This window comes from Mytilus trossulus, chromosome 12 (assembly GCF_036588685.1).
Source record: "Mytilus trossulus isolate FHL-02 chromosome 12, PNRI_Mtr1.1.1.hap1, whole genome shotgun sequence".
In the NCBI taxonomy this organism is placed as follows: Eukaryota; Metazoa; Mollusca; class Bivalvia; order Mytilida; family Mytilidae; genus Mytilus; species Mytilus trossulus.
The window spans coordinates 28,051,490-28,070,231 of record NC_086384.1 but is presented as its reverse complement, the minus strand read 5'-3'; positions in this window follow the sequence as shown (position 1 = coordinate 28,070,231).

The window sequence follows — 18,742 nt, the reverse complement described above, 5'->3', positions numbered from 1 at the left end:
TTTGATGAAAAGCTACAACTCTATCTAGCTACTGAGAAGTGATACAATGTTTATATATAAGCACCACATAGACAGTAACAAGAAAGGCTGATAACCTGTGAACTTTTAGACGGCAGCAATTTCAATATTTAGACTTATTTAAATGTTTTGACTTTTGAGCCTCCTCACTCTCAGTTCGTACAAGTTATAGCAGATACTAGTATGTGATACGTATGGTAGGGGACGTTTAATCTATACCTATAAAATGCATCGGATCGGAGGTATAGTAACTGTGAACCCTAAACACAGTGCCAAGCTTAACTTCACCATACGTATCATGAATAGTATCCAACTACTTCCTGTAATTGACTTTTAGGTCAATTTAAGTTTGTCCCGTTCAATAGTTTGTCCCGTGCATAATTATGTCATATTGCATGCAACTTTAAAATACTAGAATACAGCTTAATTGTATACTTACTGTTTAGACTTGACGTGTATTTTCTGTCTTAACTACTTTCTTCATAGACACCAAAAATGTGGTTCAAACTAGAATTTCAATGCCTTTGATTGATACCTTTTCTGAAACTGTTGACAGTAATCTGCTAAATGATAAAATACAAAATGAGTTTCTTTCGCAAATAGGGGAAGGACACGACTAATTCATGGTCCCATTACTTTCTATGTTAAATTCCTCCGTTCAAACCCTACCAGCAGGCACACCTCTTGTTTTAAGTTCAAATAAAGTGGCAATCATTGCATTTCAAAGCAACACTTTAAGCTGCTGCTTAATTTGATGAAAAGCTACAACTCTATCTAGCTACTGAGAAGTGATACAATGTTTATATATAAGCACCACATAGACAGTAACAAGAAAGGCTGATAACCTGTGAACTTTTAGACGGCAGCAATTTCAATATTTAGACTTATTTAAATGTTTTGACTTTTGAGCCTCCTCACTCTCAGTTCGTACAAGTTATAGCAGATACTAGTATGTGATACGTATGGTAGGGGACGTTTAATCTATACCTATAAAATGCATCGGATCGGAGGTATAGTAACTGTGAACCCTAAACACAGTGCCAAGCTTAACTTCACCATACGTATCATGAATAGTATCCAACTACTTCCTGTAATTGACTTTTAGGTCAATTTAAGTTTGTCCCGTTCAATAGTTTGTCCCGTGCATAATTATGTCATATTGCATGCAACTTTAAAATACTAGAATACAGCTTAATTGTATACTAACTGTTTAGACTTGACGTGTATTTTCTGTCTTAACTACTTTCTTCATAGACACCAAAAATGTGGTTCAAACTAGAATTTCAATGCCTTTGATTGATACCTTTTCTGAAACTGTTGACAGTAATCTGCTAAATGATAAAATACAAAATGAGTTTCTTTCGCAAATAGGGGAAGGACACGACTAATTCATGGTCCCATTACTTTCTATGTTAAATTCCTCCGTTCAAACCCTACCAGCAGGCACACCTCTTGTTTTAAGTTCAAATAAAGTGGCAATCATTGCATTTCAAAGCAACACTTTAAGCTGCTGCTTAATTTGATGAAAAGCTACAACTCTATCCAGCTACTGAGAAGTGATACAATGTTTATATATAAGCACCACATAGACAGTAACAAGAAAGGCTGATAACCTGTGAACTTTTAGACGGCAGCAATTTCAATATTTAGACTTATTTAAATGTTTTGACTTTTGAGCCTCCTCACTCTCAGTTCGTACAAGTTATAGCAGATACTAGTATGTGATACGTATGGTAGGGGACGTTTAATATATACCTATAAAATGCATCGGATCGGAGGTATAGTAACTGTGAACCCTAAACACAGTGCCAAGCTTAACTTCACCATACGTATCATGAATAGTATCCAACTACTTCCTGTAATTGACTTTTAGGTCAATTTAAGTTTGTCCCGTTCAATAGTTTGTCCCGTGCATAATTATGTCATATTGCATGCAACTTTAAAATACTAGAATACAGCTTAATTGTATACTTACTGTTTAGACTTGACGTGTATTTTCTGTCTTAACTACTTTCTTCATAGACACCAAAAATGTGGTTCAAACTAGAATTTCAATGCCTTTGATTGATACCTTTTCTGAAACTGTTGACAGTAATCTGCTAAATGATAAAATACAAAATGAGTTTCTTTCGCAAATAGGGGAAGGACACGACTAATTCATGGTCCCATTACTTTCTATGTTAAATTCCTCCGTTCAAACCCTACCAGCAGGCACACCTCTTGTTTCAAGGCAATCATTGCATTTCAAAGCAACACTTTAAGCTGCTGCTTAATTTGATGAAAAGCTACAACTCTATCTAGCTACTGAGAAGTGATACAATGTTTATATATAAGCACCACATAGACAGTAACAAGAAAGGCTGATAACCTGTGAACTTTTAGACGGCAGCAATTTCAATATTTAGACTTATTTAAATGTTTTGACTTTTGAGCCTCCTCACTCTCAGTTCGTACAAGTTATAGCAGATACTAGTATGTGATACGTATGGTAGGGGACGTTTAATCTATACCTATAAAATGCATCGGATCGGAGGTATAGTAACTGTGAACCCTAAACACAGTGCCAAGCTTAACTTCACCATACGTATCATGAATAGTATCCAACTACTTCCTGTAATTGACTTTTAGGTCAATTTAAGTTTGTCCCGTTCAATAGTTTGTCCCGTGCATAATTATGTCATATTGCATGCAACTTTAAAATACTAGAATACAGCTTAATTGTATACTTACTGTTTAGACTTGACGTGTATTTTCTGTCTTAACTACTTTCTTCATAGACACCAAAAATGTGGTTCAAACTAGAATTTCAATGCCTTTGATTGATACCTTTTCTGAAACTGTTGACAGTAATCTGCTAAATGATAAAATACAAAATGAGTTTCTTTCGCAAATAGGGGAAGGACACGACTAATGCATGGTCCCATTACTTTCTATGTTAAATTCCTCCGTTCAAACCCTACCAGCAGGCACACCTCTTGTTTTAAGTTCAAATAAAGTGTCAATCATTGCATTTCAAAGCAACACTTTAAGCTGCTGCTTAATTTGATGAAAAGCTACAACTCTATCTAGCTACTGAGAAGTGATACAATGTTTATATATAAGCACCACATAGACAGTAACAAGAAAGGCTGATAACCTGTGAACTTTTAGACGGCAGCAATTTCAATATTTAGACTTATTTAAATGTTTTGACTTTTGAGCCTCCTCACTCTCAGTTCGTACAAGTTATAGCAGATACTAGTATGTGATACGTATGGTAGGGGACGTTTAATCTATACCTATAAAATGCATCGGATCGGAGGTATAGTAACTGTGAACCCTAAACACAGTGCCAAGCTTAACTTCACCATACGTATCATGATTAGTATCCAACTACTTCCTGTAATTGACTTTTAGGTCAATTTAAGTTTGTCCCGTTCAATAGTTTGTCCCGTGCATAATTATGTCATATTGCATGCAACTTTAAAATACTAGAATACAGCTTAATTGTATACTTACTGTTTAGACTTGACGTGTATTTTCTGTCTTAACTACTTTCTTCATAGACACCAAAAATGTGGTTCAAACTAGAATTTCAATGCCTTTGATTGATACCTTTTCTGAAACTGTTGACAGTAATCTGCTAAATGATAAAATACAAAATGAGTTTCTTTCGCAAATAGGGGAAGGACACGACTAATTCATGGTCCCATTACTTTCTATGTTAAATTCCTCCGTTCAAACCCTACCAGCAGGCACACCTCTTGTTTTAAGTTCAAATAAAGTGGCAATCATTGCATTTCAAAGCAACACTTTAAGCTGCTGCTTAATTTGATGAAAAGCTACAACTCTATCTAGCTACTGAGAAGTGATACAATGTTTATATATAAGCACCACATAGACAGTAACAAGAAAGGCTGATAACCTGTGAACTTTTAGACGGCAGCAATTTCAATATTTAGACTTATTTAAATGTTTTGACTTTTGAGCCTCCTCACTCTCAGTTCGTACAAGTTATAGCAGATACTAGTATGTGATACGTATGGTAGGGGACGTTTAATCTATACCTATAAAATGCATCGGATCGGAGGTATAGTAACTGTGAACCCTAAACACAGTGCCAAGCTTAACTTCACCATACGTATCATGAATAGTATCCAACTACTTCCTGTAATTGACTTTTAGGTCAATTTAAGTTTGTCCCGTTCAATAGTTTGTCCCGTGCATAATTATGTCATATTGCATGCAACTTTAAAATACTAGAATACAGCTTAATTGTATACTTACTGTTTAGACTTGACGTGTATTTTCTGTCTTAACTACTTTCTTCATAGACACCAAAAATGTGGTTCAAACTAGAATTTCAATGCCTTTGATTGATACCTTTTCTGAAACTGTTGACAGTAATCTGCTAAATGATAAAATACAAAATGAGTTTCTTTCGCAAATAGGGGAAGGACACGACTAATTCATGGTCCCATTACTTTCTATGTTAAATTCCTCCGTTCAAACCCTACCAGCAGGCACACCTATTGTTTTAAGTTCAAATAAAGTGGCAATCATTGCATTTCAAAGCAACACTTTAAGCTGCTGCTTAATTTGATGAAAAGCTACAACTCTATCTAGCTACTGAGAAGTGATACAATGTTTATATATAAGCACCACATAGACAGTAACAAGAAAGGCTGATAACCTGTGAACTTTTAGACGGCAGCAATTTCAATATTTAGACTTATTTAAATGTTTTGACTTTTGAGCCTCCTCACTCTCAGTTCGTACAAGTTATAGCAGATACTAGTATGTGATACGTATGGTAGGGGACGTTTAATCTATACCTATAAAATGCATCGGATCGGAGGTATAGTAACTGTGAACCCTAAACACAGTGCCAAGCTTAACTTCACCATACGTATCATGAATAGTATCCAACTACTTCCTGTAATTGACTTTTAGGTCAATTTAAGTTTGTCCCGTTCAATAGTTTGTCCCGTGCATAATTATGTCATATTGCATGCAACTTTAAAATACTAGAATACAGCTTAATTGTATACTTACTGTTTAGACTTGACGTGTATTTTCTGTCTTAACTACTTTCTTCATAGACACCAAAAATGTGGTTCAAACTAGAATTTCAATGCCTTTGATTGATACCTTTTCTGAAACTGTTGACAGTAATCTGCTAAATGATAAAATACAAAATGAGTTTCTTTCGCAAATAGGGGAAGGACACGACTAATTCATGGTCCCATTACTTTCTATGTTAAATTCCTCCGTTCAAACCCTACCAGCAGGCACACCTCTTGTTTTAAGTTCAAATAAAGTGGCAATCATTGCATTTCAAAGCAACACTTTAAGCTGCTGCTTAATTTGATGAAAAGCTACAACTCTATCTAGCTACTGAGAAGTGATACAATGTTTATATATAAGCACCACATAGACAGTAACAAGAAAGGCTGATAACCTGTGAACTTTTAGACGGCAGCAATTTCAATATTTAGACTTATTTAAATGTTTTGACTTTTGAGCCTCCTCACTCTCAGTTCGTACAAGTTATAGCAGATACTAGTATGTGATACGTATGGTAGGGGACGTTTAATCTATACCTATAAAATGCATCGGATCGGAGGTATAGTAACTGTGAACCCTAAACACAGTGCCAAGCTTAACTTCACCATACGTATCATGAATAGTATCCAACTACTTCCTGTAATTGACTTTTAGGTCAATTTAAGTTTGTCCCGTTCAATAGTTTGTCCCGTGCATAATTATGTCATATTGCATGCAACTTTAAAATACTAGAATACAGCTTAATTGTATACTTACTGTTTAGACTTGACGTGTATTTTCTGTCTTAACTACTTTCTTCATAGACACCAAAAATGTGGTTCAAACTAGAATTTCAATGCCTTTGATTGATACCTTTTCTGAAACTGTTGACAGTAATCTGCTAAATGATAAAATACAAAATGAGTTTCTTTCGCAAATAGGGGAAGGACACGACTAATTCATGGTCCCATTACTTTCTATGTTAAATTCCTCCGTTCAAACCCTACCAGCAGGCACACCTCTTGTTTTAAGTTCAAATAAAGTGGCAATCATTGCATTTCAAAGCAACACTTTAAGCTGCTGCTTAATTTGATGAAAAGCTACAACTCTATCTAGCTACTGAGAAGTGATACAATGTTTATATATAAGCACCACATAGACAGTAACATGAAAGGCTGATAACCTGTGAACTTTTAGACGGCAGCAATTTCAATATTTAGACTTATTTAAATGTTTTGACTTTTGAGCCTCCTCACTCTCAGTTCGTACAAGTTATAGCAGATACTAGTATGTGATACGTATGGTAGGGGACGTTTAATCTATACCTATAAAATGCATCGGATCGGAGGTATAGTAACTGTGAACCCTAAACACAGTGCCAAGCTTAACTTCACCATACGTATCATGAATAGTATCCAACTACTTCCTGTAATTGACTTTTAGGTCAATTTAAGTTTGTCCCGTTCAATAGTTTGTCCCGTGCATAATTATGTCATATTGCATGCAACTTTAAAATACTAGAATACAGCTTAATTGTATACTTACTGTTTAGACTTGACGTGTATTTTCTGTCTTAACTACTTTCTTCATAGACACCAAAAATGTGGTTCAAACTAGAATTTCAATGCCTTTGATTGATACCTTTTCTGAAACTGTTGACAGTAATCTGCTAAATGATAAAATACAAAATGAGTTTCTTTCGCAAATAGGGGAAGGACACGACTAATTCATGGTCCCATTACTTTCTATGTTAAATTCCTCCGTTCAAACCCTACCAGCAGGCACACCTCTTGTTTTAAGTTCAAATAAAGTGGCAATCATTGCATTTCAAAGCAACACTTTAAGCTGCTGCTTAATTTGATGAAAAGCTACAAGTTGTATCACTTCTCAGTAGCTAGATAGAGTTGTTACAACTCTATCTAGCTACTGAGAAGTGATACAATGTTTATATATAAGCACCACATAGACAGTAACAAGAAAGGCTGATAACCTGTGAACTTTTAGACGGCAGCAATTTCAATATTTAGACTTATTTAAATGTTTTGACTTTTGAGCCTCCTCACTCTCAGTTCGTACAAGTTATAGCAGATACTAGTATGTGATACGTATGGTAGGGGACGTTTAATCTATACCTATAAAATGCATCGGATCGGAGGTATAGTAACTGTGAACCCTAAACACAGTGCCAAGCTTAACTTCACCATACGTATCATGAATAGTATCCAACTACTTCCTGTAATTGACTTTTAGGTCAATTTAAGTTTGTCCCGTTCAATAGTTTGTCCCGTGCATAATTATGTCATATTGCATGCAACTTTAAAATACTAGAATACAGCTTAATTGTATACTTACTGTTTAGACTTGACGTGTATTTTCTGTCTTAACTACTTTCTTCATAGACACCAAAAATGTGGTTCAAACTAGAATTTCAATGCCTTTGATTGATACCTTTTCTGAAACTGTTGACAGTAATCTGCTAAATGATAAAATACAAAATGAGTTTCTTTCGCAAATAGGGGAAGGACACGACTAATTCATGGTCCCATTACTTTCTATGTTAAATTCCTCCGTTCAAACCCTACCAGCAGGCACACCTCTTGTTTTAAGTTCAAATAAAGTGGCAATCATTGCATTTCAAAGCAACACTTTAAGCTGCTGCTTAATTTGATGAAAAGCTACAAGTTGTATCACTTCTCAGTAGCTAGATAGAGTTGTTACAACTCTATCTAGCTACTGAGAAGTGATACAATGTTTATATATAAGCACCACATAGACAGTAACAAGAAAGGCTGATAACCTGTGAACTTTTAGACGGCAGCAATTTCAATATTTAGACTTATTTAAATGTTTTGACTTTTGAGCCTCCTCACTCTCAGTTCGTACAAGTTATAGCAGATACTAGTATGTGATACGTATGGTAGGGGACGTTTAATCTATACCTATAAAATGCATCGGATCGGAGGTATAGTAACTGTGAACCCTAAACACAGTGCCAAGCTTAACTTCACCATACGTATCATGAATAGTATCCAACTACTTCCTGTAATTGACTTTTAGGTCAATTTAAGTTTGTCCCGTTCAATAGTTTGTCCCGTGCATAATTATGTCATATTGCATGCAACTTTAAAATACTAGAATACAGCTTAATTGTATACTTACTGTTTAGACTTGACGTGTATTTCTGTCTTAACTACTTTCTTCATAGACACCAAAAATGTGGTTCAAACTAGAATTTCAATGCCTTTGATTGATACCTTTTCTGAAACTGTTGACAGTAATCTGCTAAATGATAAAATACAAAATGAGTTTCTTTCGCAAATAGGGGAAGGACACGACTAATTCATGGTCCCATTACTTTCTATGTTAAATTCCTCCGTTCAAACCCTACCAGCAGGCACACCTCTTGTTTTAAGTTCAAATAAAGTGGCAATCATTGCATTTCAAAGCAACACTTTAAGCTGCTGCTTAATTTGATGAAAAGCTACAACTCTATCTAGCTACTGAGAAGTGATACAATGTTTATATATAAGCACCACATAGACAGTAACAAGAAAGGCTGATAACCTGTGAACTTTTAGACGGCAGCAATTTCAATATTTAGACTTATTTAAATGTTTTGACTTTTGAGCCTCCTCACTCTCAGTTCGTACAAGTTATAGCAGATACTAGTATGTGATACGTATGGTAGGGGACGTTTAATCTATACCTATAAAATGCATCGGATCGGAGGTATAGTAACTGTGAACCCTAAACACAGTGCCAAGCTTAACTTCACCATACGTATCATGAATAGTATCCAACTACTTCCTGTAATTGACTTTTAGGTCAATTTAAGTTTGTCCCGTTCAATAGTTTGTCCCGTGCATAATTATGTCATATTGCATGCAACTTTAAAATACTAGAATACAGCTTAATTGTATACTTACTGTTTAGACTTGACGTGTATTTTCTGTCTTAACTACTTTCTTCATAGACACCAAAAATGTGGTTCAAACTAGAATTTCAATGCCTTTGATTGATACCTTTTCTGAAACTGTTGACAGTAATCTGCTAAATGATAAAATACAAAATGAGTTTCTTTCGCAAATAGGGGAAGGACACGACTAATTCATGGTCCCATTACTTTCTATGTTAAATTCCTCCGTTCAAACCCTACCAGCAGGCACACCTCTTGTTTTAAGTTCAAATAAAGTGGCAATCATTGCATTTCAAAGCAACACTTTAAGCTGCTGCTTAATTTGATGAAAAGCTACAACTCTATCTAGCTACTGAGAAGTGATACAATGTTTATATATAAGCACCACATAGACAGTAACAAGAAAGGCTGATAACCTGTGAACTTTTAGACGGCAGCAATTTCAATATTTAGACTTATTTAAATGTTTTGACTTTTGAGCCTCCTCACTCTCAGTTCGTACAAGTTATAGCAGATACTAGTATGTGATACGTATGGTAGGGGACGTTTAATCTATACCTATTAAATGCATCGGATCGGAGGTATAGTAACTGTGAACCCTAAACACAGTGCCAAGCTTAACTTCACCATACGTATCATGAATAGTATCCAACTACTTCCTGTAATTGACTTTTAGGTCAATTTAAGTTTGTCCCGTTCAATAGTTTGTCCCGTGCATAATTATGTCATATTGCATGCAACTTTAAAATACTAGAATACAGCTTAATTGTATACTTACTGTTTAGACTTGACGTGTATTTTCTGTCTTAACTACTTTCTTCATAGACACCAAAAATGTGGTTCAAACTAGAATTTCAATGCCTTTGATTGATACCTTTTCTGAAACTGTTGACAGTAATCTGCTAAATGATAAAATACAAAATGAGTTTCTTTCGCAAATAGGGGAAGGACACGACTAATTCATGGTCCCATTACTTTCTATGTTAAATTCCTCCGTTCAAACCCTACCAGCAGGCACACCTCTTGTTTTAAGTTCAAATAAAGTGGCAATCATTGCATTTCAAAGCAACACTTTAAGCTGCTGCTTAATTTGATGAAAAGCTACAACTCTATCTAGCTACTGAGAAGTGATACAATGTTTATATATAAGCACCACATAGACAGTAACAAGAAAGGCTGATAACCTGTGAACTTTTAGACGGCAGCAATTTCAATATTTAGACTTATTTAAATGTTTTGACTTTTGAGCCTCCTCACTCTCAGTTCGTACAAGTTATAGCAGATACTAGTATGTGATACGTATGGTAGGGGACGTTTAATCTATACCTATAAAATGCATCGGATCGGAGGTATAGTAACTGTGAACCCTAAACACAGTGCCAAGCTTAACTTCACCATACGTATCATGAATAGTATCCAACTACTTCCTGTAATTGACTTTTAGGTCAATTTAAGTTTGTCCCGTTCAATAGTTTGTCCCGTGCATAATTATGTCATATTGCATGCAACTTTAAAATACTAGAATACAGCTTAATTGTATACTTACTGTTTAGACTTGACGTGTATTTTCTGTCTTAACTACTTTCTTCATAGACACCAAAAATGTGGTTCAAACTAGAATTTCAATGCCTTTGATTGATACCTTTTCTGAAACTGTTGACAGTAATCTGCTAAATGATAAAATACAAAATGAGTTTCTTTCGCAAATAGGGGAAGGACACGACTAATTCATGGTCCCATTACTTTCTATGTTAAATTCCTCCGTTCAAACCCTACCAGCAGGCACACCTCTTGTTTTAAGTTCAAATAAAGTGGCAATCATTGCATTTCAAAGCAACACTTTAAGCTGCTGCTTAATTTGATGAAAAGCTACAACTCTATCTAGCTACTGAGAAGTGATACAATGTTTATATATAAGCACCACATAGACAGTAACAAGAAAGGCTGATAACCTGTGAACTTTTAGACGGCAGCAATTTCAATATTTAGACTTATTTAAATGTTTTGACTTTTGAGCCTCCTCACTCTCAGTTCTTACAAGTTATAGCAGATACTAGTATGTGATACGTATGGTAGGGGACGTTTAATCTATACCTATAAAATGCATCGGATCGGAGGTATAGTAACTGTGAACCCTAAACACAGTGCCAAGCTTAACTTCACCATACGTATCATGAATAGTATCCAACTACTTCCTGTAATTGACTTTTAGGTCAATTTAAGTTTGTCCCGTTCAATAGTTTGTCCCGTGCATAATTATGTCATATTGCATGCAACTTTAAAATACTAGAATACAGCTTAATTGTATACTTACTGTTTAGACTTGACGTGTATTTTCTGTCTTAACTACTTTCTTCATAGACACCAAAAATGTGGTTCAAACTAGAATTTCAATGCCTTTGATTGATACCTTTTCTGAAACTGTTGACAGTAATCTGCTAAATGATAAAATACAAAATGAGTTTCTTTCGCAAATAGGGGAAGGACACGACTAATTCATGGTCCCATTACTTTCTATGTTAAATTCCTCCGTTCAAACCCTACCAGCAGGTACACCTCTTGTTTTAAGTTCAAATAAAGTGGCAATCATTGCATTTCAAAGCAACACTTTAAGCTGCTGCTTAATTTGATGAAAAGCTACAACTCTATCTAGCTACTGAGAAGTGATACAATGTTTATATATAAGCACCACATAGACAGTAACAAGAAAGGCTGATAACCTGTGAACTTTTAGACGGCAGCAATTTCAATATTTAGACTTATTTAAATGTTTTGACTTTTGAGCCTCCTCACTCTCAGTTCGTACAAGTTATAGCAGATACTAGTATGTGATACGTATGGTAGGGGACGTTTAATCTATACCTATACAATGCATCGGATCGGAGGTATAGTAACTGTGAACCCTAAACACAGTGCCAAGCTTAACTTCACCATACGTATCATGAATAGTATCCAACTACTTCCTGTAATTGACTTTTAGGTCAATTTAAGTTTGTCCCGTTCAATAGTTTGTCCCGTGCATAATTATGTCATATTGCATGCAACTTTAAAATACTAGAATACAGCTTAATTGTATACTTACTGTTTAGACTTGACGTGTATTTTCTGTCTTAACTACTTTCTTCATAGACACCAAAAATGTGGTTCAAACTAGAATTTCAATGCCTTTGATTGATACCTTTTCTGAAACTGTTGACAGTAATCTGCTAAATGATAAAATACAAAATGAGTTTCTTTCGCAAATAGGGGAAGGACACGACTAATTCATGGTCCCATTACTTTCTATGTTAAATTCCTCCGTTCAAACCCTACCAGCAGGCACACCTCTTGTTTTAAGTTCAAATAAAGTGGCAATCATTGCATTTCAAAGCAACACTTTAAGCTGCTGCTTAATTTGATGAAAAGCTACAACTCTATCTAGCTACTGAGAAGTGATACAATGTTTATATATAAGCACCACATAGACAGTAACAAGAAAGGCTGATAACCTGTGAACTTTTAGACGGCAGCAATTTCAATATTTAGACTTATTTAAATGTTTTGACTTTTGAGCCTCCTCACTCTCAGTTCGTACAAGTTATAGCAGATACTAGTATGTGATACGTATGGTAGGGGACGTTTAATCTATACCTATAAAATGCATCGGATCGGAGGTATAGTAACTGTGAACCCTAAACACAGTGCCAAGCTTAACTTCACCATACGTATCATGAATAGTATCCAACTACTTCCTGTAATTGACTTTTAGGTCAATTTAAGTTTGTCCCGTTCAATAGTTTGTCCCGTGCATAATTATGTCATATTGCATGCAACTTTAAAATACTAGAATACAGCTTAATTGTATACTTACTGTTTAGACTTGACGTGTATTTTCTGTCTTAACTACTTTCTTCATAGACACCAAAAATGTGGTTCAAACTAGAATTTCAATGCCTTTGATTGATACCTTTTCTGAAACTGTTGACAGTAATCTGCTAAATGATAAAATACAAAATGAGTTTCTTTCGCAAATAGGGGAAGGACACGACTAATTCATGGTCCCATTACTTTCTATGTTAAATTCCTCCGTTCAAACCCTACCAGCAGGCACACCTCTTGTTTTAAGTTCAAATAAAGTGGCAATCATTGCATTTCAAAGCAACACTTTAAGCTGCTGCTTAATTTGATGAAAAGCTACAACTCTATCTAGCTACTGAGAAGTGATACAATGTTTATATATAAGCACCACATAGACAGTAACAAGAAAGGCTGATAACCTGTGAACTTTTAGACGGCAGCAATTTCAATATTTAGACTTATTTAAATGTTTTGACTTTTGAGCCTCCTCACTCTCAGTTCGTACAAGTTATAGCAGATACTAGTATGTGATACGTATGGTAGGGGACGTTTAATCTATACCTATAAAATGCATCGGATCGGAGGTATAGTAACTGTGAACCCTAAACACAGTGCCAAGCTTAACTTCACCATACGTATCATGAATAGTATCCAACTACTTCCTGTAATTGACTTTTAGGTCAATTTAAGTTTGTCCCGTTCAATAGTTTGTCCCGTGCATAATTATGTCATATTGCATGCAACTTTAAAATACTAGAATACAGCTTAATTGTATACTTACTGTTTAGACTTGACGTGTATTTTCTGTCTTAACTACTTTCTTCATAGACACCAAAAATGTGGTTCAAACTAGAATTTCAATGCCTTTGATTGATACCTTTTCTGAAACTGTTGACAGTAATCTGCTAAATGATAAAATACAAAATGAGTTTCTTTCGCAAATAGGGGAAGGACACGACTAATTCATGGTCCCATTACTTTCTATGTTAAATTCCTCCGTTCAAACCCTACCAGCAGGCACACCTCTTGTTTTAAGTTCAAATAAAGTGGCAATCATTGCATTTCAAAGCAACACTTTAAGCTGCTGCTTAATTTGATGAAAAGCTACAACTCTATCTAGCTACTGAGAAGTGATACAATGTTTATATATAAGCACCACATAGACAGTAACAAGAAAGGCTGATAACCTGTGAACTTTTAGACGGCAGCAATTTCAATATTTAGACTTATTTAAATGTTTTGACTTTTGAGCCTCCTCACTCTCAGTTCGTACAAGTTATAGCAGATACTAGTATGTGATACGTATGGTAGGGGACGTTTAATCTATACCTATAAAATGCATCGGATCGGAGGTATAGTAACTGTGAACCCTAAACACAGTGCCAAGCTTAACTTCACCATACGTATCATGAATAGTATCCAACTACTTCCTGTAATTGACTTTTAGGTCAATTTAAGTTTGTCCCGTTCAATAGTTTGTCCCGTGCATAATTATGTCATATTGCATGCAACTTTAAAATACTAGAATACAGCTTAATTGTATACTTACTGTTTAGACTTGACGTGTATTTTCTGTCTTAACTACTTTCTTCATAGACACCAAAAATGTGGTTCAAACTAGAATTTCAATGCCTTTGATTGATACCTTTTCTGAAACTTTTGACAGTAATCTGCTAAATGATAAAATACAAAATGAGTTTCTTTCGCAAATAGGGGAAGGACACGACTAATTCATGGTCCCATTACTTTCTATGTTAAATTCCTCCGTTCAAACCCTACCAGCAGGCACACCTCTTGTTTTAAGTTCAAATAAAGTGGCAATCATTGCATTTCAAAGCAACACTTTAAGCTGCTGCTTAATTTGATGAAAAGCTACAACTCGATCTAGCTACTGAAAAGTGATACAATGTTTATATATAAGCACCACATAGACAGTAACAAGAAAGGCTGATAACCTGTGAACTTTTAGACGGCAGCAATTTCAATATTTAGACTTATTTAAATGTTTTGACTTTTGAGCCTCCTCACTCTCAGTTCGTACAAGTTATAGCAGATACTAGTATGTGATACGTATGGTAGGGGACGTTTAATCTATACCTATAAAATGCATCGGATCGGAGGTATAGTAACTGTAAACCCTAAACACAGTGCCAAGCTTAACTTCACCATACGTATCATGAATAGTATCCAACTACTTCCTGTAATTGACTTTTAGGTCAATTTAAGTTTGTCCCGTTCAATAGTTTGTCCCGTGCATAATTATGTCATATTGCATGCAACTTTAAAATACTAGAATACAGCTTAATTGTATACTTACTGTTTAGACTTGACGTGTATTTTCTGTCTTAACTACTTTCTTCATAGACACCAACAATGTGGTTCAAACTAGAATTTCAATGCCTTTGATTGATACCTTTTCTGAAACTGTTGACAGTAATCTGCTAAATGATAAAATACAAAATGAGTTTCTTTCGCAAATAGGGGAAGGACACGACTAATTCATGGTCCCATTACTTTCTATGTTAAATTCCTCCGTTCAAACCCTACCAGCAGGCACACCTCTTGTTTTAAGTTCAAATAAAGTGGCAATCATTGCATTTCAAAGCAACACTTTAAGCTGCTGCTTAATTTGATGAAAAGCTACAACTCTATCTAGCTACTGAGAAGTGATACAATGTTTATATATAAGCACCACATAGACAGTAACAAGAAAGGCTGATAACCTGTGAACTTTTAGACGGCAGCAATTTCAATATTTAGACTTATTTAAATGTTTTGACTTTTGAGCCTCCTCACTCTCAGTTCGTACAAGTTATAGCAGATACTAGTATGTGATACGTATGGTAGGGGACGTTTAATCTATACCTATAAAATGCATCGGATCGGAGGTATAGTAACTGTGAACCCTAAACACAGTGCCAAGCTTAACTTCACCATACGTATCATGAATAGTATCCAACTACTTCCTGTAATTGACTTTTAGGTCAATTTAAGTTTGTCCCGTTCAATAGTTTGTCCCGTGCATAATTATGTCATATTGCATGCAACTTTAAAATACTAGAATACAGCTTAATTGTATACTTACTGTTTAGACTTGACGTGTATTTTCTGTCTTAACTACTTTCTTCATAGACACCAAAAATGTGGTTCAAACTAGAATTTCAATGCCTTTGATTGATACCTTTTCTGAAACTGTTGACAGTAATCTGCTAAATGATAAAATACAAAATGAGTTTCTTTCGCAAATAGGGGAAGGACACGACTAATTCATGGTCCCATTACTTTCTATGTTAAATTCCTCCGTTCAAACCCTACCAGCAGGCACACCTCTTGTTTTAAGTTCAAATAAAGTGGCAATCATTGCATTTCAAAGCAACACTTTAAGCTGCTGCTTAATTTGATGAAAAGCTACAACTCTATCTAGCTACTGAGAAGTGATACAATGTTTATATATCAGCACCACATAGACAGTAACAAGAAAGGCTGATAACCTGTGAACTTTTAGACGGCAGCAATTTCAATATTTAGACTTATTTAAATGTTTTGACTTTTGAGCCTCCTCACTCTCAGTTCGTACAAGTTATAGCAGATACTAGTATGTGATACGTATGGTAGGGGACGTTTAATCTTTACCTATAAAATGCATCGGATCGGAGGTATAGTAACTGTGAACCCTAAACACAGTGCCAAGCTTAACTTCACCATACGTATCATGAATAGTATCCAACTACTTCCTGTAATTGACTTTTAGGTCAATTTAAGTTTGTCCCGTTCAATAGTTTGTCCCGTGCATAATTATGTCATATTGCATGCAACTTTAAAATACTAGAATACAGCTTAATTGTATACTTACTGTTTAGACTTGACGTGTATTTTCTGTCTTAACTACTTTCTTCATAGACACCAAAAATGTGGTTCAAACTAGAATTTCAATGCCTTTGATTGATACCTTTTCTGAAACTGTTGACAGTAATCTGCTAAATGATAAAATACAAAATGAGTTTCTTTCGCAAATAGGGGAAGGACACGACTAATTCATGGTCCCATTACTTTCTATGTTAAATTCCTCCGTTCAAACCCTACCAGCAGGCACACCTCTTGTTTTAAGTTCAAATAAAGTGGCAATCATTGCATTTCAAAGCAACACTTTAAGCTGCTGCTTAATTTGATGAAAAGCTACAACTCTATCTAGCTACTGAAAAGTGATACAATGTTTATATATAAGCACCACATAGACAGTAACAAGAAAGGCTGATAACCTGTGAACTTTTAGACGGCAGCAATTTCAATATTTAGACTTATTTAAATGTTTTGACTTTTGAGCCTCCTCACTCTCAGTTCGTACAAGTTATAGCAGATACTAGTATGTCATACGTATGGTAGGGGACGTTTAATCTATACCTATAAAATGCATCGGATCGGAGGTATAGTAACTGTGAACCCTAAACACAGTGCCAAGCTTAACTTCACCATACGTATCATGAATAGTATCCAACTACTTCCTGTAATTGACTTTTAGGTCAATTTAAGTTTGTCCCGTTCAATAGTTTGTCCCGTGCATAATTATGTCATATTGCATGCAACTTTAAAATACTAGAATACAGCTTAATTGTATACTTACTGTTTAGACTTGACGTGTATTTTCTGTCTTAACTACTTTCTTCATAGACACCAAAAATGTGGTTCAAACTAGAATTTCAATGCCTTTGATTGATACCTTTTCTGAAACTGTTGACAGTAATCTGCTAAATGATAAAATACAAAATGAGTTTCTTTCGCAAATAGGGGAAGGACACGACTAATTCATGGTCCCATTACTTTCTATGTTAAATTCCTCCGTTCAAACCCTACCAGCAGGCACACCTCTTGTTTTAAGTTCAAATAAAGTGGCAATCATTGCATTTCAAAGCAACACTTTAAGCTGCTGCTTAATTTGATGAAAAGCTACAACTCTATCTAGCTACTGAGAAGTGATACAATGTTTATATATAAGCACCACATAGACAGTAACAAGAAAGGCTGATAACCTGTGAACTTTTAGACGGCAGCAATTTCAATATTTAGACTTATTTAAATGTTTTGACTTTTGAGCCTCCTCACTCTCAGTTCGTACAAGTTATAGCAGATACTAGTATGTGATACGTATGGTAGGGGACGTTTAATCTATACCTATAAAATGCATCGGATCGGAGGTATAGTAACTGTGAACCCTAAACACAGTGCCAAGCTTAACTTCACCATACGTATCATGAATAGTATCCAACTACTTCCTGTAATTGACTTTTAGGTCAATTTAAGTTTGTCCCGTTCAATAGTTTGTCCCGTGCATAATTATGTCATATTGCATGCAACTTTAAAATACTAGAATACAGCTTAATTGTATACTTACTGTTTAGACTTGACGTGTATTTTCTGTCTTAACTACTTTCTTCATAGACACCAAAAATGTGGTTCAAACTAGAATTTCAATGCCTTTGATTGATACCTTTTCTGAAACTGTTGACAGTAATCTGCTAAATGATAAAATACAAAATGAGTTTCTTTCGCAAATAGGGGAAGGACACGACTAATTCATGGTCCCATTACTTTCTATGTTAAATTCCTCCGTTCAAACCCTACCAGCAGGCACACCTCTTGTTTTAAGTTCAAATAAAGTGGCAATCATTGCATTTCAAAGCAACACTTTAAGCTGCTGCTTAATTTGATGAAAAGCTACAACTCTATCTAGCTACTGAGAAGTGATACAATGTTTATATATAAGCACCACATAGACAGTAACAAGAAAGGCTGATAACCTGTGAACTTTTAGACGGCAGCAATTTCAATATTTAGACTTATTTAAATGTTTTGACTTTTGAGCCTCCTCACTCTCAGTTCGTACAAGTTATAGCAGATACTAGTATGTGATACGTATGGTAGGGGACGTTTAATCTATACCTATAAAAT